We start from the raw sequence: 23,987 nt of genomic DNA, 5'->3' as shown, positions 1-23,987 counted from the left end.
CTTCAGAAACACAAGCATGAAGGTGTCCCAGTGGACCTGTATTCCCTTCCCTTCCTAGGACATCTCATCTCCTGCAAGAGTCAGAGAGAGATTCGATCCTATACTTATATGTCTATCAGTAGACGTGTGCTTTAAGCCTCAGCAAGGACAATTAAAAAGCATCTCACGTGGTCTCTGCCACAGCGTCAAACAGTTCATTATATTTTTGTCCAGAGCACTGTAAGCACTCACTTTCTGATTAGGACCAGAAGGCCGCAAGGCTGTTAAAGCCCTCTTTCCACTCTCCCCAATGTTGCCATTAATATGTAAAAGCTTAAGCTTGCTAAAGGGATTATTTCCCATCCTATCTGATTGTAAACTGGCATTTCAATGATTACATGTATCTTTTTGTCATTTTCTCGTAAAACATCTTATTCTTGAACAGCATAATTGGCCTCTTACTAATGTTTAATGAATGATTAAATCAGCATAAATGCAACATACAGCTCTACATGGAAAGTATGTTTGCAACCTCCAGAGCCACAGAAATGTATTTTTGCAATATAGGTTTTAAATCCTTATAATTTTCTAATTATGGACTTTCTGGTATATTTCACATTAAATACATAGGAAAGTAAATGTGAATTTTCCTCTATGAGCTCAGGAGCAATTCAATCACTTATCTCTTTTTTTTCCCCCCCAATTTCTAACCTACGTATTAACAACACCTCTGTGGTTTTCATTTAAGTATAAGAAATAATCTCCCCAAATTAAAAGCCAATTAAAATCACATAATTGCAGAGCTCAGGCAGGCAAGTCCTTGTAGAGATGGCCGTGCACAGGACACTTCTTTACACTGACACACTGCATTAAGCAGCCCTACAGAACAACTGTGGGTAAGGAAGCCAAGTGAAATGAAGCAAGAATCGTCTATCTGAGTGGAAAGAGAGGTAGAAAGGTATTTCTTTAGAGATGCTGAAGGGAGAAACATGGGAAGATATAAATTCCTTTTGCTGAAGTGCAAATGGCAGATGCAGCCTATAGAGCTGTGGAAGCGTCACTGACTGTCCCTCTCCAGTGCCATGGCAGAACAGCGTGCCTCATTCAGTGGGTAGGGGAGATGGGAATTTCAGTCTTCAAGCAAACATGGAAAAACATTCAGCTTTCCCTGTAGAAATATGGCAGAGAAGCACAGCGAGGCAAGGAAGCACATTCAGACAGAAACCTGGCACCAGCATGAGAATATATAAAAACAAGCCACGTTGTTTCAGGGCAGAAGTTGCAGGTCCCAGGCACCAAGGTCCTGAAGCAGCACTTTGATGGATGCTGAAGGGACAAGAAAATGGACAGGTTTTAAAGGGAAACTGTATGTGAATATGAAGGGGAATTGGAGATCAGTTTTCCCTTCAAAACTACTCTCTGCATCACTCAGAAACAAAACCACAGAGTCTGTCAAAAAGCATAATTCTTGTTTAGTAGATTTGCCAACTTGCTTGGGTTGTACAGCTCTTCTAATAAGGCCGAAGACATTGAGCTATGCCAATGAGCTCAACACTGAGCCCTTCAGCATCCTTCAGGCCCCTTCACATGCCACGCACTCTGTTCTCCCTAATTCCATTTAGAGAACATCAGATTACAATTAGGGTTTTTGTGAGGCCATTGAGGTTCATGAGAGGCAAAGTGCATCAGATGGATCCATCAAAGCCTGAAGTCGTATTTGAGTGTAACACAACTACAAAGGTCACCCTTCCAAACTCAAACTGCTGCCTGGCCTTTCAGCAGTTCTGTACGAGTACCTGCCCACAAGCCATTGAACAGGCGTTAATTTATGCCAGGAAAGGTTTTCAAATGCTTACACAAGCAGAAGTGGTGCCAGCATGTTCAAATTAAATGAACAAAGGCAAGGAAGAATCACCACTGTTTATTCCCAAAGCAAATCAGGCTCGGGAAAAGATGTGAAGACAGTTTAAGGTAGTTGTGATGATTCAGTTTAAAACAGGTGTTGGACAATGCAAGCCAACAAACAGCCTGGAAACTTTCCATCTCTCTCTGGACTTCTATCCAACAAATATCTGTACAAGTGAGGTGTTTTATCCAACCAGTCCAGTGTTGTGCTCATACAAATGGCTTTTCCATCCTGCTTCCCAACTGCTGTAACTATTCCTCATATATTTTGGACTATGGTCTGATATTCAGGTGCTCCTGTGTGGAACCAGGAGTTGGATTCCACGATCCTTATGGGTCCCTTACAACTCATGACAAATGCAAATGAAACAGCTACAGTATCTCCTTGAGATACCTCAGTGTCCTATGGAAGGAATTTTGGTCTTTGAAAAAAAGAAAACTTATTTTCCCTTTTTCTGAGGAGTAATTCTTCAAAAGAGATAGGGGCAGCCTTACCAGGAAATAACACAGTCCAACTGGCACTTCAACACCTCATCCAGCTACAACTGCATCACAGGCTGAGGCTGAGTTTGGCCTGGTCTCATCATTTGGCTTACAAAAATCACGGAGGGATTTTGTATGGCCACAGACCGGTGGACTTTCAGTTGGCACTGAAGTCTGGATTAATTGAACTTTCCTACCAAACATCAGTATTAAGTTTTACAGCTCCCAGCAAAACCAGACTGAATTCATTAATTAACAGTATGGGAAAGAGAATGCAGGCACTGAAATGGATGCAGCTTCACCCATTAGAAAGAGCAAAATGTCCAAGCACAAGCTTTGAGATCATACTATTTTTGTTGTGCAAAATCACAATTCAAGGAAAAAGGTGTCAACCCCAAACAACTGGAAATTTCTGTCTGATATTGACCAATAGGGCAATACCGTAGGCTGAAGCTTGTATACCAGTTTTCATCACGAATGCAAGCCATTTGGTAAATAATGAAGTAAACCACAGAATCATATTTTCTCTCTTCCTTAAGTGTTTGTCACCACATTTCCAGCCCTCACAGTTCAGCGCTGAGTGCTGTGGTTGCCTGAAGGACTGCTCTGCAATTGTCCAGGACATGATGAATGCCCAAGAGAGGATGTTCCTGGGAAAATACAAGATGTAGAATTAGAGTTGAATCTCTAAATAATAAGCTTTCCAACCTAATTGGTGCAAGATTCTCCACTTGTGTTTTGTACATTCAAATAAGCCAATCTTGTATTTTAGGAAAATAATGGTGATTAAAAAAGAAACAATCACACATTGTCAAACTCCTTCAAGCATATACACTGATCTGTCACTAAGGAAATCCTCATGAGACGTGTTTGAGGGCTTCACATGAACCATAACAGAATCTACTAAGCTGCTCTGTTTGCTCTCTCCGCCACAGTACAGCGGTTTCAGTCAACACAGATACCTGGAGACAACTGACTTCAAACACTGTTTATTGAGCAAACATCCACCACACAGCTCAAAACACAAAGAAAGAAAAGGGGAAAAGATGGGCGAGTCCTCTTCTGAATGTGACTCAGAAGGGACGCACACCAGCCAAGGACACCAAAGAGTCAATGGGACTCAACTGAACCTGATGCTCTTTGTGTAAAATTGTTCAATATTCAGAGTTAGAGAGAAAACAACTCTTGCCTGCATGTATTATTTTGGCAGATCTGAAAGAGTACTTTTAGATACTTCTACATATCAAAACGGTTTTTGTAGCAAAATTAGAGAGAGACTAAACTCAAAACACAGCCCAACACAACTACTATCTTTCAGCCACTACCAATAATTAATAATACTTTGACAGACCTGACTCCCAGCTTGGTGCCTACCTGTTCCACACTTTCTTCCCAACTGCCTCATGCCCACGAGGACATTCTCGGTATGCATCCCGTACTTTACCACCATTCCAAATCTCTTCTCCATGCTCCAAATTGATTGACAGCTGTCAGACTGTTGGGTCACTGCACTGTCAACCATGTTGGCCAAACTTGTTCCCACCTCTCTATTACGTTCTTTGCTCCTGTGCCAAGTCTTTCAGCTCCACGGGGCAGGCAGTACCTACCCAAAAGCACAAAGTGCCAGACTTCTGAGAGCCTGCAACATTATATTTAAGTATAAAGGTGGAGCTCAGCTTGGGTCCCTTCCTATTTCCAATGGTACAGCTTAATAGGACTGTTTTGCTCTTATCTCATCCCTCAGCCCCTTTCCTCATGTGTCTCAACCACAGCTCTGCTCAAATCACATGGAAGTGCTACATTTTCTGTCCCTAAGAGCAGAAAGCATCAGGCAATTTCTCAGTCTTTAACCATCATGTTTTAGTTTCAGAATAACTCACAGTTCATAGTTACTCACTCACAGCACTTCTATGAAAGGATGCACTGATGCTGTCAACACTGTAAAAGCAGATGAAAGATGTTAAGAGATCACATAGAAGTATTTTGAGCATTTTTCAAGAGGGTTACAGATCTACATCTACTTGACAGACTAAGTGACTTCCCTGGAGAGATGCATGGTGTGCTAAAGCCCTCCTCTGGAAATGTTAGTTTTTCCATTGCCCTTCTGTTCAAAATGAACAGCAGAGAAGACAAAAAGACTGAGTCCAGAATATACAAAGAGGGACATCGGAACCAGGACTACGAAAGGGAAGGGTCTATGGAGATAAGCAGAGATGAGGATGAATCAGAAAGGGAAATACGGCACATTTAAACTCATGTGATTTAGGAAATACACTGAAAGCTCTCTGAGTTCATCTACAAAACATTGGCCAAAAGCTCTGCAACTGGAATGCTTTCTGTACCGTCTACTAGGAGAGAAAATGCCACAGAAGGATCAGACGAGGCAATGGGTCATGAAAGAGGACAGTGACAACAATATATTATTCTCCACTGGTCTTAAAGAAGAAGAGAAACCTGGGCAAGACGTTGGCACATTGAGAGGAAGGCTTGGCACTGCCTCTCCTCATTGCCCATTGGGGGCACCATTGAGTTGGGGTGTGTATGGGACAAGCTTGTGCCACTCTATCCTTCCTTTATTTAAGAAAAAGACTTGTTTTCTGGGGTTTGTTTTGTTTTAAACCAACAGCAACATTAAAAAAAAAACACAACAAAACACCTAAACCACATACCTGTGCCTCCAGTGAAAGGAAAACTTTCCCTGCCAGGATAAAGTGGAGGTAGTAGAAGTGAGAGTATTCAAACAAAGAAACCAGGAGTGATCATTACCCCATTGCAGGAGCACAGAGGGAAAGGGGAGAGAGAAATGGAACAGCAGCAGCGAGAAATATACATACATATTCAGCCCCTTTGTCAAAAAACCTTGTGCTGCAGCATTTCAATTAACAAAGTAGGATGGTTTACCTGATAAAATGCTCCCTGTGTGAGTGTAATTACATATTTATGCCCCACAGAGATTTTTTAATTTCTCTTCAGTTTGTTTGCCTTGAAAGTATTTGTCACTGGAAACATTCTTGATGTGTAATTTTAAGGCAGGGTTGGCCAAATGCGTGGTTTGTTTTCATTTTAGATTTACTTCACTGAAGAGGGACTGGAAGATAATGCATATTTTCAGCGCAAAGAAAAGAAAATCAATAAGAAAGGTGATACATCGAAGAGCAGCAGAACAAAAATCACACACACAAAAAACCCCACTCAAGTGCTGCTTCAGAATTTTCACTGTCCTTTTTGTCCTGCATTGTGTTCTCAGATGCTCCAAATAGCTTACTGTTCTGCCACTGTCAGTCTGTCCCCATTCCTCACACACATCTCTTGTACTGTCAATGCAGGTGCAATGATTGCATGGTTCCTTCAGGGTGTTTCCTTCCCATCTGCTGGGCCCCAAATCATGAGCCACCCCTGCCTTGGGGTGTCTTGGTGCTGAGAGGTGGCCAGGGTGCATCTCCTGTGATGAGTTCCAGATGTGAGAAAACCTAAGGGCACAAGGGATGGCAGTGCACATAATAGGCTTCAAACTCTGCTCTAAGCACTCTGCCGGGTCAGGGCTTAGCAAAGCTGAACCAGAGAGGTCTCCTAGAGACATGCAGTGGTTCAGCCAGTGTTTGAGGAGCCACCATGTTGCACACCATCTTAGCATGATTAATAGAATCATAGAATGGCCTAGGTTGAAAAGGACCTCTAAGATCATCTCATTTAAACCTCCAAGGTTGCCAACCACTAGGACCAGAACCCACAGTTATGTTGGTTAACCTTGCAGATGGGGAAGACGTTCGAGTGATGTGGTTAGTGGGCATGGTGGTGATGGACTGAAGGTTGGAACAGATGATCCGAGTGATCTCTTCCAACCTTAATAATTCTATGATTCTTAGTCTGTGTGGCAACAGGAGACAGAACTATAACCACCCCCCACCCTACCCTCTGACCATGCCCCTCAGTGCCACATCTCCATGGTTCTTGGACCATCATCTTCAAGGACGGTGACACCCTCCACTCCCTGGGCAGCCTGTGCCAGGGCATCACTGCCCTTCTCAAGGAGAAATCTTTCCTAATATCCAACCTCAGCCTCCCAAGAAACACTCTCCTATGACCACAAGCACCATCAGTCAGATGCACACTTATTACCCATTGCTCCATCCTGCAGCAGGGCTCTGTGAGGAACCACTGCCATCCACTGCTCTTGAAATCCACACCTTCCAAGCTCCCACAGACACAAGGTGTGACTCTTGGGACTCCTGGACTTTGACCTTCAGCCTGGAGAGACAGAAAAGTCACCTGTTCATTGCCTGTATGACCTGAGATCCTTTCTGGCCCCATGTTTCTGTGATTCCTCACCACTGCTTGCTGTCAGGATAGGGTTCTGCAATGCTGGCAGCTGTTTCCCAGCAGCCAGACTGAGGTCAGACACCAGTCAGCTGTTGATACCAATTACTTTTGGCTCGACTGGTCCAAATTATTTGTTCCTGTTGCAAGGAATGAGAACAACTACCAAAAAAAAAAAGCAACCCAAACCACATAAACAAATAGCACGGTTTCTCAAAGTGTATTATCTTTCCTTTCCAGCTCTCATTGCAGGACTCGTTACTCTCCCCATCCCTATGTTTTAGCAAAGTAAAATGCTGCTGGAATCATCCAGCTCCAACTCAGCTTCATCTTTCTCCTGTGCCTATGTTTATCTTTGGCTTTCCTCATCTTCCTTTTTGCCCCTTTGCCACAGAACCACAGAGCACCTATCAGAAGCCTATGCCATTGCTGGGTATATCTGAGTGCATGAAAATCTCCTGAAGGATACTGGATTCTGTGAGTGGTTCGCACACAACTTTGCATGATATCTTGGAAATATCTGCTTTTTTAAGCTATATGGTAATGCACACTGTGCATCTGAGATTAGAATATGGCCCTGAGGAACAGCACGCTCTTCTCTCTTTACAGCTGACAAGGCACAGCTTATTTTTATGAGCTCTTCATTTTCAAGAGATTCGACTCCATTGTTTGGCAACCACTGTTTCGAGGCAAATCTCCCAAGATGGTTCCACTTTGAGGGTTGCCATTCCCACATTTTAGAGTGCAAGCATTGACTGGGTGATGCTGATCTGGTCTGTGTGCCCAGCTGGGAGCTGAGCATTTCCAGACCAGGTAGGAAGCCCTCAGCCTCCTATCTTCCTGAGTTCTGTTCCCATAGCATTTCCTTGTTGCTTTGTAACTCCTCCACCAACATCCTGCTCCCATTCACATCCCAGAGCACACATGGAGAAGATCCATCACCCACAGGCCCAAAGGGAGAGGCTTTCTCAGGTGGGATTTTGATCATTCCTTCAGGCTCCTCCATTTTCATTACTCAAGAGCTCAATACAAATCTTGTCTGTTCTCTTAAACCCTAATGTATATTAAAATAAGTAAATAAATAACCAAGAAAGGGAAATAAAGCATTTGTTTTAGGCTAGCTTAATGGAATATCAACAACAGGTCACTCCTGAAGGTCTGGTTTGCACTTCATTATGGCTGGACTAGATGATTTAGTGGTCTTTTCCAACCTTCTGTGATTCTACCTCACCTCAAAATAAAGTTGATGTATCCATTCTCACCTTCTGTAGAAGCACTGCCTTTAAACTGCATCACTGCCACCTGTGCCCAAGTATCATTTCAAATGAGAACAAACATGGCAGAAATAAGACTGTGTCAAGAAACCACTCCAAATGGGCACGTCAGCACCCAGGGGAGCAGCACGAGAGCCCCAAGATGGTGTGGACTTGGACTGCCATATTCAATGTGTCAATAGATGTCTCAATAGAGTCTGCCATTCTCCTGGTCTGACCCTGCCCCCACCTCTGCTCTGACACAACAACAGCAGCAACAGCAATGAATTAAGTTCTGCCTGCAGTAGATGTGGCCATTTCATTTTGGCAGCGCAAACGTTGCTAAGTGCAAGCACGTCTTTCTGAACTGCCTTGCTCATGGGAACCATTTAATCATTATAGAGCAATTATAGAGGTCTTTTTTCATTTGTTCCTTAAGTCCTCATTCAGGAAAACCTGTTTCAATGGGAACTGTGCCTGAAAGAGACTCATCAAAACCTGACCAGGAAATGGCCAGTAAGAGCAACCTATTTCCAAGAGAGAAAAACTCATACATTACATCCATAATGGATAACTTCTTCTGAATACACCCTATTGAGGCGTGTTATGTTCATTAAACTCCATTTGGAGAAGAAGGGTAACCTTCCAGTTAACACAGTTTCTATGGGCTTGTGAGTGCCAGGTTCTGTCCCTGGGTTTGACACAGACTCCCCCTGTGACCATGGTCACACCATTTGGTAATTTAACCTTGGATTTAGCAAAATTGGTAACCTGAAGCAGTAAGCTTCAGTTAAATTCTATCTGAGGACTGCAGCTCTTGATTTCTCCTCTGCAAAACAAAACAGATCACTTCCCCTGTCTTTCTTTCTTTCCCTTTTTTTTTCCCCTTCCCCTTTTCTTTCCGCTCACATCTTGAGGCAGTACAAGTCTTTGATTTTCTGCATGCCCAGTGCACTGCACAATGCGCCTTTGATGGGGGCTGTGCTGTAACACAGAGTTATAATACTAATTGTTATCGATACAAGCAAACAGTGCTGTGCTTTTGTGGCAAATGTCCACTAGGAGCTTGACTGAGACCAGCAACATTTCACTGGGGACTTAAGCCCCATTTGAACTTGTCTCCCAAAGCAAGTGTTTACAAACACGACTTAGTCCCTATTTGAACAGCGCTTTGAAGATGTAAAGTACTAAATTGTGTATCTGCATGTACGAGACACAGAGAGAATGCATAATTTCATCCTGCATTCAGGGAACATAAGATTTCCTTTTTTCCCCCTCTTTTTTTCTTTGGAAGGAAGTTCACTGCTGAGACCACTGGAGAAAATGCAAATGCACAGACTGTTTGTTAAGGCTCCAGGAGAGAAAGCACAGGCAGTCAGTACCACATGTCTTTCTAGGAAAATGGGAAATCATTGTCTTTGAGTGTTTTTTGTTCAGCTAAGGATGGTTTGTGCAGCTTGCATAGAACAAATCTGGAGGAAATCACATTTTGACTGCACCTCTGTATTACTCCTACACCTACACTTCTTTCCATCAGCCCAAGACATCCCAGCCCAGCAGCACTTCTGCAGCGCTCACCAACACCGGAGCCAAGCTATGGTGCAATCGCCATTTATTGCTTGCTTTCATCTGAGAAAGCGGCAACAACTGTATTTCTGCACTCAACAGATTGCCTGTTTTGCAACAGAACCCACCAGAAAAGCTCCCAACAGTATGGGCAGGAGGAATTTCAAAGTCAAAGTTTAATAGCAACTACTATTGCCTTTGAGGCAAGACAAATAAAATTATACTGTGTTTATGTAGGCTGATGTATGCTAATTCTGCTTGCGAGTCAAGCTGAACACAGCATACGCCAGGTTTGGTCCACAAGCTGTGGAGCTACGTTAGGGCTTGTTAACTTGGACATAGCTCCATGCTAACATGCTCACAGCTTCCAAACCAGAGCTACTCGTGTTCAGCTAGGCTGGATAGCAATCACACCTAACAGCACTTCTCTCCACACTTACCTTCATCTACATGAACTCACTGCTCCACCAAACTGCTGCAGTGCAGGACGGTTAAATTAGGTCTTGAAAATGGTAACCCAGGACTCCAAACATGAGCTAAATCCAAGCACAGTTGGGTGTCCTCAGAGAGAGGGAGGCCGAGAGATTTTTTGGCCACAGATAGAAGCTTGGAGGAGAGGCAAAGGCTTTTGAAGAGAAGTCTGGACAGGGAATATAAAGAGGAAATGTGCTGGAATAGGGCACGGGAAGAGAGAAAGATTTGGTAGGGAAAGGAGTTGGCCACAGAGCAGCACATTCTGCCCAGCAGAGGCTGCACTTTATGAAGTTTGGAAGACGTGACTCAATTGGAAGTTTTAACAAAAAGCTAATGGATGAGACAAAGACCCAGCGAGCTGGAAAACAGCAGGAACGAGCAGAAGAAGGGGATGTTTTTAGGCAAAACAGCTCTCATGAAAGATGATCAAACCATAGCCAACCAAACTGCTTAGCAAGACAATGCAACTATTAAAAAATGAATACAAAACACCTTATTTTAAACCAACAAATTATTTTGTTTTCCCTTATCATCGCTGACAACCCCCCTCCCCCAAATCTGAATTATCAAAAAGATTTATCAGCCATTTCCTTGGAAGCACATCCCTGAGCAGATATATCATTGTCACAAACCTTTTCCTTCCACAATCGAATCATTTGTTATTAATATATTCCCAGTGCTCGCTCTGTAAAGACTGTGGAGCACAGAGCCTCAGCAGGTGCAAGGCAAGGCGGCTGCCCTTGCTTTATGGTACCATGATAATTTCAATAAAGCTGAAAGCCAGCCAGCTAATTTATACATTAACCTTCTGATGGTTGGATCAGCAGGTTCCTCTACTGCTCCCCTACAACACCGACATGATGTTGCATCTCCAAGGCACTGCCCAACATAGGGTGGGTGGAAGGAGCAGGTTGCTTGGCTCTCCCAAAACATGGTGTTTTGCAGGTGAGCAGGGATTTTCTTGCTTTGCTTCTTGTTTTGCATCTGTAGAAGTTTGCACTAAACACACATTTCTAGGAAACATCCCAATGTTCTAATTTGTACAAAATATTTGCTAAGCATCTTATACAAATAATATTTTGATTCAGCAACACCAAGAAAGCCCAATAGGAACCAAGACAACACTGTGCTGCAGATCAACAGTGCCACAAGTGAACCCTAAATCAGAGTTACAATATAAAGACATAATGGACGAAGCTGTAAGATTTTAAAAGCTGTAAGATTTTAATGTGTTTCACCTGCCTGTTATATAAATGAATATACATTCACTTCTCCTTCCACCCACGTCCCTGTTTAGAGCTGCATTGCTTCTATGGCACATGCAGAAGACGTCATTCACCCTGCAGCTTTTTACTTCATTTCAAACAACTTCTCCTCTCCAACCATCTCTAAAGAGAATGTACACGGAAACACTTAATAGCACATCTACGGGACCCAAAGAAAATGCACTGCACTTATTCTTGTCTTAAGAGGTCAACATTGTGCATCTGTTTGCGTTCTACAGCTCATGCACATATTCAGCACTGGGAAGGAAAGCTATCATCTCCAGTAGTGTGATATGTCATCTTGCTAGTGATATTTCCCCCACTATCTGAATTTAAAATGAGTCAGATCTGGATGCAGGAATACCGCTTAGTGCTTTGTGGAACACTGCATGGGTTTCTATACAGGTTTTGTGAACGTGCATGCATTACAAATAGATTAATAATAACTTTTTTGTTGATTATGAAGTTTTGGTAGATAAAAAGGATAAATGCAGCGCTCTCATATGCAGCAGTTCACTAGGATTAAAATAAATGCATAGCTAAGAACCTACTTAATTAACTCATTTTAGGGAAACAAATTCTTACGAACACCACACAGAATGAAGATATATTCAGGCACGTTTCTTGGAGACCAAAGATGCAGACGGATGCCAAAAGGAGCCAACAAACATTTCCAGTGAGTTACCAACCTAACCTAATCTGTTTAGCTCTGTTTGTAAATTCACAAGGCACCCAACTGCTTATCCGAATACCACACTTCCATGGATCAGGTCCTAAATTACAATGTGTGTGGCATATTACTTCAAGCACCAGATTTTGTTAAAGATCAGTCCCTCTCCTTATAAACATCTCCTCCTGCAGAGACAGAAGCTTCTGCTCAGAGGCACCGCATCCTCACTAATCCCAGTGGATCCTCCATTTAGTATGAGCAGCCTTTGTAGTAATTTTATTTTCTATGTGAAAGCAAAAGAAATCAGTAAACCTCCCCAAAACAGCTTCTTATTTTAGCAAACAGTCCTACTCCAGCTAGATATACCACAGAAATGAGTGGATATTCAGAATCACCAGTATGACATACTGACACACATCCTTGGAAGTACCTTTGTGGCATGGAAGGGGGTTCATTTCTGATACCAGCCAAACAAGAGCAGTACACTGCTCAAATATATTCACAAGGTCCTTGCAAAAAAGCACAGGCTCAGAGAATAACAATTTCTCACACCTCATCTTGCTTCCAAACTCTCCTCCCTCTTTGGGTACATAACCTTCCAAATAGAGTCATAGAATCATGAAGATTGAGAAAGACCACTGAGATCCCCAAGTCACCCCTGCCATGCTCACTGACCACGTCCCTCAGTGCCACATGCCCACAGTTCTCCAAGGCCTCCAGGGATGGTGACTCCACCACTTCTCTAAGCACATGGCTCCAATGCATCACCGCTCTTTCCAAGAAGAGCTTTTTCCTAATATCCAACCTAAGAGGAGAGGTCCAAATTGAATGGAGCTGATTGCTCATGCTTTGCCACAAAAGAAACATCACACTATACAAAATTGCCCAGAACGTGGGATCACCCACTCATCTCCATAAGAAAACTATTGGCTTTTTCCTCTGAGCAAAACCATAGCATGGCAGGCAGTGTCACAGAAATAGCTCTTGTTCATATAAAGCTGCAGTCGTGGTTTTTTTTCTGGGGTAATATTTCAGTCTGTGACATACACAACAGGTCGAGTTTTTCCAGGTAGCTGGCACATGTTAATGATACATTCTCAGTTGTACTTCACAGCTAATTCATCATTTTTCTAAGACGGACCTAATGAAAAAGCACGATTTGGTGCAATATCCCATACAATCAACATCACCCCAACGAAACTGCATTGTTAATTCTCTTTTTGTTCTACCCCCTGACTACCCAATCACTCTCAAACCACCACGTAAGAGAAGCAATCCCAACAGGCTATTTGCAGTCCAACATAAAGTGCCATAAATATTTTTGGAGCACTTTGGTCACTTTAGAGGGACTTGAGAGAGATTAGACTCTTTACTGCTTGAGCCCCGCAGGAACTGCTTGATACGATACAGGCTTTAGAAGGGGGCTGATGTCTTGGTGTGCAGGACTGAATATCTATTTTTCCATCTGATTAATATAAGGAACCCATGCCTACTTCATCCATCCACAGAGTCTTTCCCTCCAGTTCAGTTAGTGATAACCACAAAAATGCTAAACAGAACAAACAAGGATTTACCCTAAAGTAATCTGCAGGTGCCACATCAGCCAATCTTCCCTTCAGATACGCATACAGAAAAGATAACGCAATATTTAGCAATCCATTTTTCTATTCTGTTTCATTACCACCTCAATGGAACATACACACACATATATATGGAATGGAGTAGGGGCAGGAGGAGGGAAGATACAGGGAAATGGAATGTTTAAGTCCCTATAGTCAAGCTTATTGCAGCACAATCGAAGAGGAAAGTAAACCCAAAAACATGCAGAAATCCTCAGCCAAGATCAAAACCCAAACTTGTTTTCCTTCCCCAGAACACTGTTTGACTTCAGGGCATTGTAGTCTTCCACCTTCTGTATGCCCTTAGAAAAAGAAACCCACAAACAAAAACTCGACTGTTAATGGGAACGGGTGCCAGTAATAAAGCCCAGAAACTCTGTTTGTCCCAGTAAGAAATTGTCATCTCTCTCCTTAAACACAGCCTGGTACTGTCGATAAATATAAACAGCATTTTGATAAAGATAAATCATAAAGCGGTTCTTTGGTCTTCTAAAGAGACCGGGTATTGTGGACAGCTGTTTGGCTGCTGGAGCTACATTTAATGAGATTTATGCACAAAATTGTTTGCACGTTTGAGCGATATATTTCACAATGGCACCGAAAACAATTGGGTGTTGTGGGATAAGTACCTTTTACAGTATATCAAGGTCAAACCTTTTACTTGATGTACTTAACTAACCATGTAAAATATTACATCAGCAAGCCTATGAGGCACTTAGAGATATATTCATATTTGCATAATGTCCTCTGTAAGTTAGTCTGCGGTCCTTAAGGGTGTTTAGAATAACTGCATGCAAGAATATACTTAATCCAATCTCATTTTAGCTTTTGCTCTTTTAAGATTTCAAAATTAATAAATCCTCCTGATACTCCAAATTACCATGAGCTTTTATAAGCATAACTTTGTAACTTTAACCCATTTATGAACATACCCTACAGGCATATGTACTAATGAATAAGAAATAACATTAGAAGTTTAAAGATGGTCTCTTTATGAAGTAATGTAAGAAAATCCTGTTAGCTGGATCAAGTACAAAAGTGTGATTTCTTAAAAATAGAAAATCCTTCACAAAATTACTTGTAATTACAATAACCAAAGGATAAAAAGTAAGAATAGTTTAAGTATTGTGCATTATTTAACTTGGTACATGAAATATGTTTTATGTAGACGTATGAAGCATGCAAATAGAAATCTGATCTAAAGTGTGATTCCATGGCTGCGGGATTTTAATTTATTTATTTCTCCATTGTTCTTGATTGCTGTCAAGAGTTACCAACAGATAAAGGATTTCAAGTTACCTTAAACACGTGGGGCTTCTTCAAATGAATTGAGCTCCTCTCTCATTTGCCTGGAAGACACTGGGGAGAGATGGGGAAACCTTCTTGGTCAAAGACTCTCCCAGCATCCCACAGGTTCCTTGGGATCCACAAGCTAAACGGAGAATTAAACTGATGATAAAAGCTCATTGCAATAAGTGGGTTAGTAACTGAAATGCCTTGGTCTGCTTGGCACTGGGTTAGAGCAGCCATCATGTCTATCTAACACTAAGAGCCTTCAGAAGCAGTTGGGTTGAAACATCCCAGTGACCAAAATCTGCAGAGGGAGGAGAAGAGAAGGAGGCCAAGTCCTGGATACTGATGCTTATGGTTCATAGAGGGATGGGCAGGAGGTTGGGAATAAAGTGTGGAAAGAACACAGAAGTGGGAAATTAAGGTCCATTTTACCCACTGCCTAATTTATGTGCACAAAAAGAGCACTTCCAGTACTTTTTCCCCCCTCTCCTTGCTTCAAATTCAACATTATATGTACCCACAATATAGGGACCTCCTATTTTCCAGTTATTACTTATTATGATAATCCATTTTGTTCTGTCCCCAGATCAGCCTTAATCACTATTCTCCTTGCACAAAATAACTAAAAAAGGGATTTTATCTGGTACGAGCAGTCGGTGTGTATCATCAGAGCTGCTTTAGATCAATGGAGCTATGATACTAAGAAAAGCTGAACAGCTGGCCCCGAGACCTCAGTGTTCCCAATAGATTAACTCTGTTGATTTCCTAAGAGTGGCATTTCAGCATATCGAGAATGTATTGCTTTCAGAAGGAGGACAGGTGCAAGTCCCAGACGTCAAAGGAGTCACCCTTTTATTGTAAGGAAGCTGAAGTGTATTGACAGGTCTTACAACGAAAGCCATTTCATTCATCACATGTTGACTTTGGCAAGTTTGTGCCCTGCTCAGTGGAGCAAGAATAAAATAAATTTAAAGCAATGGCAAGCAAGGTTTTGCCAGGTGGGTGTGCTATAGAGATACTCTGCCATGCTTCCACTGGATGTCACTCTGACATTGAGCTGAACCCTAGACTTTCCGCAGACCAAAGTGGCTTTGTTCAGGGAATAATGCAAGAGAAAAGCTAAGTGACTTCTTATTAAAGCAGCTTCAGATATCCAATAACTCTTTGAGAAGTGGGATCGTCCTTTGTAGCAGGGATTGATGGAGCAAGGCAGCGCATAAAGAACAATTCTCCAGCCTTAGCAAGACAAGGCTGGAAGGGGATAGATCTGCTCTCTGTAAATAAATATGTAGATTTAATGCCTAGGGGGAGAAACTGAAGCTAAAGGTCTGCAGTGCACATGAGCATATGAGTCTTGATCTTATTTAGGCTGGAAATTAGAGGAAGATTTCAGTCTGTAAGATCAGAGGAGCTATGGAGCTGCCTGGTGGAGTGGACTGGCAGGGCAACTCCAAGCAAACAAACCCCAGCAAGGGCGAAAGCAAACCACAATGTGTTTATGAATGGCACTGTAGCATGTCACAGCACGGGCTGGGAGGTGACCGAACGCAGTGACCCAGGAGCTCTCCTCATCTTTAGTTATCTGCAGCAAGGTCAAGACATGGGACAGAACAAGGAGTAATGCATCGCATAGTGCTACACTTGCTGGAGATGTTACCTGCAGTATCCCAGAAAATTCTTAAACAGAGATGCATCTGATTTTCTTTCAAAACCAGAAAGTGCATCACATCATCTCCAACCCTGAGCACTATTGCTTTGTTACTGAGCAGCTACATAAATTCTGCATGGATGCAGATGCCTGGCAGCGGGTGTAGCTGTGGCTCAGCAGCTGTGACACCTTTTACCTGCACTGCTATCTGAACATTGAAAGCACACAAGAAGCAGAGATGAGTGCTGCCAGCTGGCACCTGTACCTGACGGCCCTTATCCACGGCGTGGAGCAGGCAGCAGGTGACATGTGAAGGCCACCCAGGCAGAGGAAAGCTTCAGCCTGCTCTGAAAGCATCTGTCACAGCAAGCTGTGCGCTGCCCAGCCTTCAGGGCAGGTCACGGGCCTGCAAAGACAGCGCTCGCTGCAGAACAAAGCCACACAGCCAGCAACAGAGCTCAGTGATACTCTGCCACCACATCCTAAAGAGTTGGGGAAGGGAATGACTGCCTTCTACAAAAAAGATTTTTATATGATAGACGAGGAGTAATTTGCAGATCCTTTCAGGAGTAATTTCAGATCCTTTCCCCTGGGAAGCTCAGAGGTGATGGTTCAGGTGCTCTCCACACTGACTTGCTCTTCTTCCCCCCATTTATCTTGCATCAGTAATGAGGTGATCTACATTGTTCTCCATCTGGTGAACTCCAGTTCTCCAGCTTCCCAGGCAGCCAGCAAAACTGCTAACCTAGCAGTGTAGAGAAGCCCCTCCAATGAACATTCAGCCCATCTCATTTAAGCAACAGTTAGAAGCATGGTCAACTCTACCATCTCTCTGTTGTTGGAATCTCCATTATCACCACCAGAACCAACCCTTCAGAGCCATCCCCCACCAGAATATGACAGCACCTGAGGACATGGCAAGAAATGGGTTAGAGGATGGTTAAGCTTAAGTAGTTCTTGCTAATCAAAGGCAATAACTTGAGTAGTTTATATTTCCTATCAATCATATCAGTGAAAGGGAATAATCTAAAGGAACACTGATAGTCTCCTAATAACCAAGAAAACACAATCAAATGAATCCTCTTCCTGTTTGCAATCATGGATTCTCATCCGAGCATCAAGTAGGTTTCACAAATGTCAGGCCAAGGTCAGGCATCTTCCAACCACTGCAACTAACGTTAGAGAAAGGCCAAACTGCAGCACAGCAGGACATCCTGCTCTTGTATGGATGGTTATATCTGGATGTTTATGAAGCTCAAAAAACATGCTTGTCCCTGCAGAAGTTCTAGTAGAAAGCATGAATGATGTAGGAACAGTTGGGCAACCTGATCTAGTGCTTGATCCAGCAGCTGGCAGCCGTGCATGCAGCAAGAGGGTTGATGACCCTTGAGGTCCCTTCCAACCTAAGCCATTCCACGATTCTACAAACAATTTAAATATATACATATAGTGATCATAGCGAAACCCAAATTACAGCAATAGATTGCAGATGCTGTGAATGACTGAGGAAAGGCCAACTAAGCACCCCTGGGAAGGCCACGTTGCACAGTCATTTATCCTTCTAGACAACCAGAAGAAGAAATAAAGTGGAAAATTTTTAAGCAAAATTCAGAGGTCTACAAATGTGAATTACCAGCACGTCCTTGGCAGAGGGAAAAAGAGGGCAAGCTTTAACAGCAGGCAAAAAGGTCTTTGTGTCTGCAAAGCAGGAACAGAAATGTCTTGTGATAGAAAGCTCATCCTCTATACCCAATGACATGAGTTACTGTCCACAGAACACAGCTATCTGTGAGAGCATCATGTAAACATTCAACAGCATCAAATATACAGAGAAAAGTTGCCACTGAACCTATGACAAGTCTGAAGTGACTTTACCACCGTATTACTGAAATTATCAAGGAAAGAAGAGTCTGACGTTCCTAAATTTCTTAAAGGATGAATAATTTAATTTAATTCCCACGCTGAATAACAGATTTACTTGTAAACGCTCAGACTTTCATTCTGAGCACTGCGGCTTTGGGGAAGAAACGCTGTATCTTCTTTTGTACCCAATAGTAAATTCGAGACAACCCTTCAACTGTAAACCTCAATTCCCCTCATTTATTGGGCCGTCACCGATGCCTCCATAACAGCAGAAGGAAGAGATTTGTGAGTCTTGTAAGGAGTTTAGATACACAATTCCCATTAGGCTCATGGGAACTCATCCTGTAAATCTTTCAGGCGTCTCTAAGAAATCTCAGCCTAAATTCCTCCTCTCTTGATTTGCATGTTTTAGAGAAATGAGACAAAGCCCTGGAAAACAGCGGCATAGAAAGGAGGCTGCACTGTCAAAGGTACTGCTGTTAGCAAGGAGCAAGGTAAAAGTAGACAATTAGCATTGCATGGTAGCAAAGCTTAACAAAAGGCACTTAGAAGAGCCATCATGTTTATCCTGTATATGGAGCTGTGACATGTGGAATCACAGAAACATTCAGGTTGGAAGAGTATTCTAAGATCACCCAGTCCAACGCAAACCGACCCCACCATGCTCATGTCTCTCAGTGCCACATCTCCATGGTTCTTGGACAACTCCAAGGACGGTGACTCCACCACTCCCTGGGCAGCTGTGCCACTGCATCACTGCTCTTTTGGAGAAGAAATTTTTCCTAATATCCAACCCAAACCTGCCCTGGTGCAACTTAAGGCCATCACCTCCTGCCCTGCTGAAAGCTGCAATGCCACGTATTACAAGGACAGTTAGTTATATACAGTGGTTGTCCACAGATGAACACGTGTCTGAAAGACTGCAAGTTCTTGAGCACGAGATAGATAGGTTTGAAAAGCTGAAGAAAGGAAAGCAGTCTGCCCCATTTCAATTAACTGGAAAGGCTGAACTGAAGTATTTACTCCAAAATAGCACTATCAGCTTCAAGTCTAATTCTCCTTTAGGGGACAGTAAGTTTCATAGAAACACAACATCCTGGCACTGATTATGATAAATGCTCATTGAAGACAAATTTCAGTGGTAATAAGGAGCTGCGTGACCTTGTGGAGACCCAGTGCTCAGAGGCAGCACTGCACCTTCCTAAAGGAGCCAGCCCTTCCACAGAGTGAGTAAATAAAGAAACCAGCTCAGCTCTGACACAAAACATCTTTTAACTCAATTACTGTTTACAAACAGAGCCGTGCTCCTGTCTGGGGAAGCAGAGCCCAGATACTGTCAAACTGGATAATGAAATGGAGAAGGAAAAAAAAAAGGGAAAAAAAATAAAGCCTTTGACCCAGAATCCCTCCTACTCTTAGTCCAGGTCCGTCAGAGGAACGCATCCAGTCCCACCAGGAGATGCAATGAGGATTGGCCTCCTGAGAGGAGCGGGCAACATGAAAGCCTGGAATGTATTCTGCTCTGCACCCATCACGGCAAGGCATTTGAATATTGGATTTAGTGTTGTGCTTCCACAGATATAAAATTAGGCCGACAGAAGTCTGGATTCAGGCCCTCGCTCCATACTGCTAACTTGCAGAGAGATGGTAGCCAAGAGCATTTGGAACGGTTGTCTCTCTCCAGATGCTGCCATTCATTTCTGTGGGAACAAGACCACTTACATCTAATTACAGTTTCTGCTCAAATTAACAGGACAGAAATGACAGCAAATAAAAAAAACCACACAACACAACAAAACTTCTCTGGACTAAGTGGGAGACCTTTCGTCAGCACAGCTTATGAAGTGGTTGACTTTCAAACACACCAACTTAAATAATTCAAAGTTCACATTTCAACTGCATGGTTTGTCTCATCAGCACATTAAAGCATCAGCGAAAGGGGGAGAAAAGGGACAGCCTTAATAAAAAGAGCTCTCATTTGTGAAATATTCTTGAACGGCCACAGAGTCAACAACAGAACTCATCATCAAGGCATAAAACATTTATCAAAAGAAACACCAACTGCACTTTGCATTATGTGATGTAGGCTACATGTTGTCTAAACACATTTTCACCAGGCATTGATCCTGAACTGCAACATATGTAAGCAGCTTCACCTGCATTTACAGCCACAGCTTACTTATGTGTGGAAATTGGGTTTAATTCCACTGAAGAATAAGGAAGTGTTAAATGGACTGAAGCTTTCAGGTGAAAATCCAGCCACCCATGTACTCCACCAGCTGGAGTATGTTACTATTACTTGTGTTGAATGACATTGCTTAGAGTGGTCCAGTCACAAAGAAGATGGAAAAAGAGGAAAAGGTAAAGATATGAAATAACTTCCTTCTGTTGTAATACAGTGGTTATATATACATACAGTGACTGCAGTCCCATGAGGGGACCCCCATATCCTGCTGGAGAACCAACAACATCCTGTTCAGGTTTGTTCCCAGCTGAAGAGAAAATCTGCATGTGAAAATCACACTGTGCTGATACTCATTGCTGATTTATTATTCTGTTCCTTCCTTGGATAGTTGTTTCTTTTAGGCTTTAATCAATGCGTGGTAGTTAAAATCATTCACAGTATTCCAGAAGAAGGGGTTACATTAACATAGCTCAGTAAATAGCTTAATAGGTTCAATGGATACTTCTGTTCCTTTTTTAACAAAAGTTCACTGGCAAATGGACTCTTTTGCAGTTCCATCCCACCACTGCTGCTGTATTTGGATATGATGTGGATGTGTAGGCACAGCCCTGGTCTAAATATGGAAGAGGGAGATGGAGCAAAGCACAATTACTGTGCAGCATTGAGATGCACACTGTCCTGCTTACTGTCTGATTGTAAGCTGTGAGTGAATCTACACCTGATACATGCAGATACAAACAAGCAAACACCAGCTCAGAGTGAGCAAATTACAAACTTGGAAAAAAAAAAAAGGATGGACAAATAATCACTGCTAGATATGGGCCTTCCAACTACTGTTACAGGCAGGCAATGGCCAAGCACAAGCAATGACTACTTAACACTCTACAGGATACTGGTAACCCATCTTAAGACCTCTAACACTGTCAAAATTAAAATGAATTTGTAGCTGGCTTCCAACACACCAAGTTCCAAGAGTTTGAAAGCCATTTCTCCTCCAGATTTCACAACTGGGCACAGTTTTAAAGAATCTGGATCTAGTTCCACCTCCTGACTTGCCACAAGGGGCAAAGCAGAGTCTCACAAAATGGATCTCTGACAGATACTGTGTGCCAGTAGTGGAGGTGGCTGATTATGCAGCAAGAATTTATGGACTGTAAGGCACAAACTTGGACTCTCCCTTTTGCTTTAGCAGCACAAGTCTTAAGACACAGCAATTCAAGTAAGAATCTTTCACTAGAAGTATTGGACTTTACCCCACGCTGGGCAGGCTTGAGAAACGTTTTAAGTTTGAGATGAACTGAAGAAGTGGAAACAGTGCAGAAGCAAATTCATGGGAAAAACAAGAGCTAATTTTAACTGTTGCCTGTCCCATCTTTCTTTAGGAGAGCTGAAGGCTCTCCGTTTGTTCTTATTTATTCATTCCAAACACACAGACATGGTGTTTCAGCACATCATACCTGTTTATAGGTGATTTTCAAACCCATGCTGTAAAATCTCTTGGACATCCATGGAATTCCTTGCTAAGAGTCCAGTCCAGCTTCCATTGAAGACAGTACTTGGAGTTTGATGGCAGTTGTATTGGACCTGTAAGGAGAGATTTTCAAAGGCTTCCCAGTGACTACAGTGTGCCTACACAGTTAGTTAAGTTTGTGTCTTAGCCTGATCCGTAACTTGTTAATCACCTACACAATTAAACCTCAATGCAACCACAGCCCGAGGCTTGGAGACCTCAGAAAGTATATGGAAGGGTAGAACCTTGCTTGTGGGGAGCTGTAAAGGAAGAAGGGTGCTCCTTAAAGAGGAACTTGGGAAAGTGTTAATTAGAGCAAACGAATATCACCACAAAAGTCAAGAGGCCATTTGTAGACTTAAAGTTGAGGTATGTTCACATGTACTGCTGAAACTGAGCTCTAGAATTTTCCTGAATTATCACTTTTCACAGAATAGATGTGCCAGCAGATATTTCAGGAAGACGCAGAATCATAGAATCATTCAGGTTAGAAAATATCTCCAGGATTGCCAATCCAAACCCAGCCCATCCCTACCATGCCCACTGACCACACCCCTCAGTGCCACCTCTACCCTTTTTCTTGAAGATCTCCAAGGATCTCCCCATATTCACATCTTAGACAAGTTACCACAGTTTTTAGTTTCCTGAAATTAAACTCAAACTGGTAGTAATATGAAGAAACCAATATCTAAGAAGCAGGTAGAAGAGAAACTTTCATCTTCGAGCTGATTAAAGATGCAAAGTTGTTTTGTAAGAGACCAGCTAAGAGTTGACTTAAGTAGAAAATCACAGAGTGTTGAAATTTGAATAAGAAAGAAGCAGGCAACTATCATCTTGCACCATTTTAGTCTTTCCCCAAAGAGATTTTCTTTCCAGCCAAATATTAGGGATACTGTCACTTGCTTCCAAGGATAAATTCCTGGAACAATAGCCACTAAGTTGACAGGTTTAAAGCTTTATCTAGAGGGAACTTTGGTAGGGAATGAGCTACAGAACAGATTTTTCATTTGAGACTCATTCCAAGAGTTGCAGAAGTACAACGGTTTCCAAAATGTAGGACAGATCTCCTCAGGTTATTGCCTTACAAAGGACACGTCTGCACAGCCAGCAATTAAAAATTCACAAGAACATCTTGTCACACGGCTCAACAGTCAACTTGCTTTCCAGTCTCTGAATCTAATCTTACCTTGAGCATTCCTCATCTCAGGAGGAAGGGCAGTTCGACAGGACTAGGTTGCAAAGCCACAGATGTCCCACTCCTGATTCTGAGTTCTGAAGAAGATATTCATTTCCTTCAAGACTCAGTCTTCCATTTGTAAAATGAAGATTCTGCCACTTACTTTTGGTTGCCTGTTCAGTCTCTCCGGATCCTAAAGTTATTTGGAAACAAGCTCTTAGCACATATCTACTTTCTGTTTTGTGGAACAGGACATCAAATGCCATCGGAAACCTTAAGCAGTGTAGCAGTATTAATCATAGAATCATCAAGGTTGGAACAGACCTCCAAGATCAGCCCAATCATTCAACCACCGCCAACATTTCCTCACTAAACCATGTCCCTCAGAACAATGTCTAAACATTTCTTGAACACTATGCAGTTCTAAGGGCCAGTTTAGACAAATAACTCCCTAGAATGGTGTAAACAAAATTCATCCTATCTTAGAGAACATGGTTCAGCTACATCTCTGTCTTTCAGTATTGTTCATCATCATTCTGCCTCGCTCTGGTGGAATACACCCAGCTCTGACACAATTTCATCTCCAATGTAACATATATTGCACAAACACCAGCAAGCCATCACCAAAGAGGGAAATAGATTTTGTGACTCCTACACTAATAAAAGCTAAATTCTACCTCATCATGAAATTGATGGGCCTGACAGAGTAACATCAGAATGAAATTCTCTGGGTAATGTAGGCCAGACGTCGGGACAGATGATCACTGTAGATCCCCCTAG

The 23,987-nt window shown here is 42.5% G+C and overlaps 1 long non-coding RNA gene across 1 annotated transcript; it reads right to left on the bottom strand.

Moving 5' to 3' along the window:
- Nucleotides 1-6,486: 6,486 nt before the first annotated feature.
- LOC146760846 (uncharacterized) lies at nt 6,487-23,400 on the bottom strand. Its single transcript, XR_014946837.1, has 3 exons — nt 23,217-23,400; nt 21,978-22,104; nt 6,487-6,615 (listed from the first exon to the last, which is right to left on the bottom strand). It is a non-coding gene; the product is annotated as an uncharacterized LOC146760846 (long non-coding RNA).
- Nucleotides 23,401-23,987: the final 587 nt, after the last annotated feature.

This window comes from Coturnix japonica, chromosome 5 (genome assembly GCF_054131305.1).
Source record: "Coturnix japonica strain WE chromosome 5, WE-NBRP24, whole genome shotgun sequence".
In the NCBI taxonomy this organism is placed as follows: Eukaryota; Metazoa; Chordata; class Aves; order Galliformes; family Phasianidae; genus Coturnix; species Coturnix japonica.
This window is presented reverse-complemented; position numbering and strand designations above follow the sequence as displayed.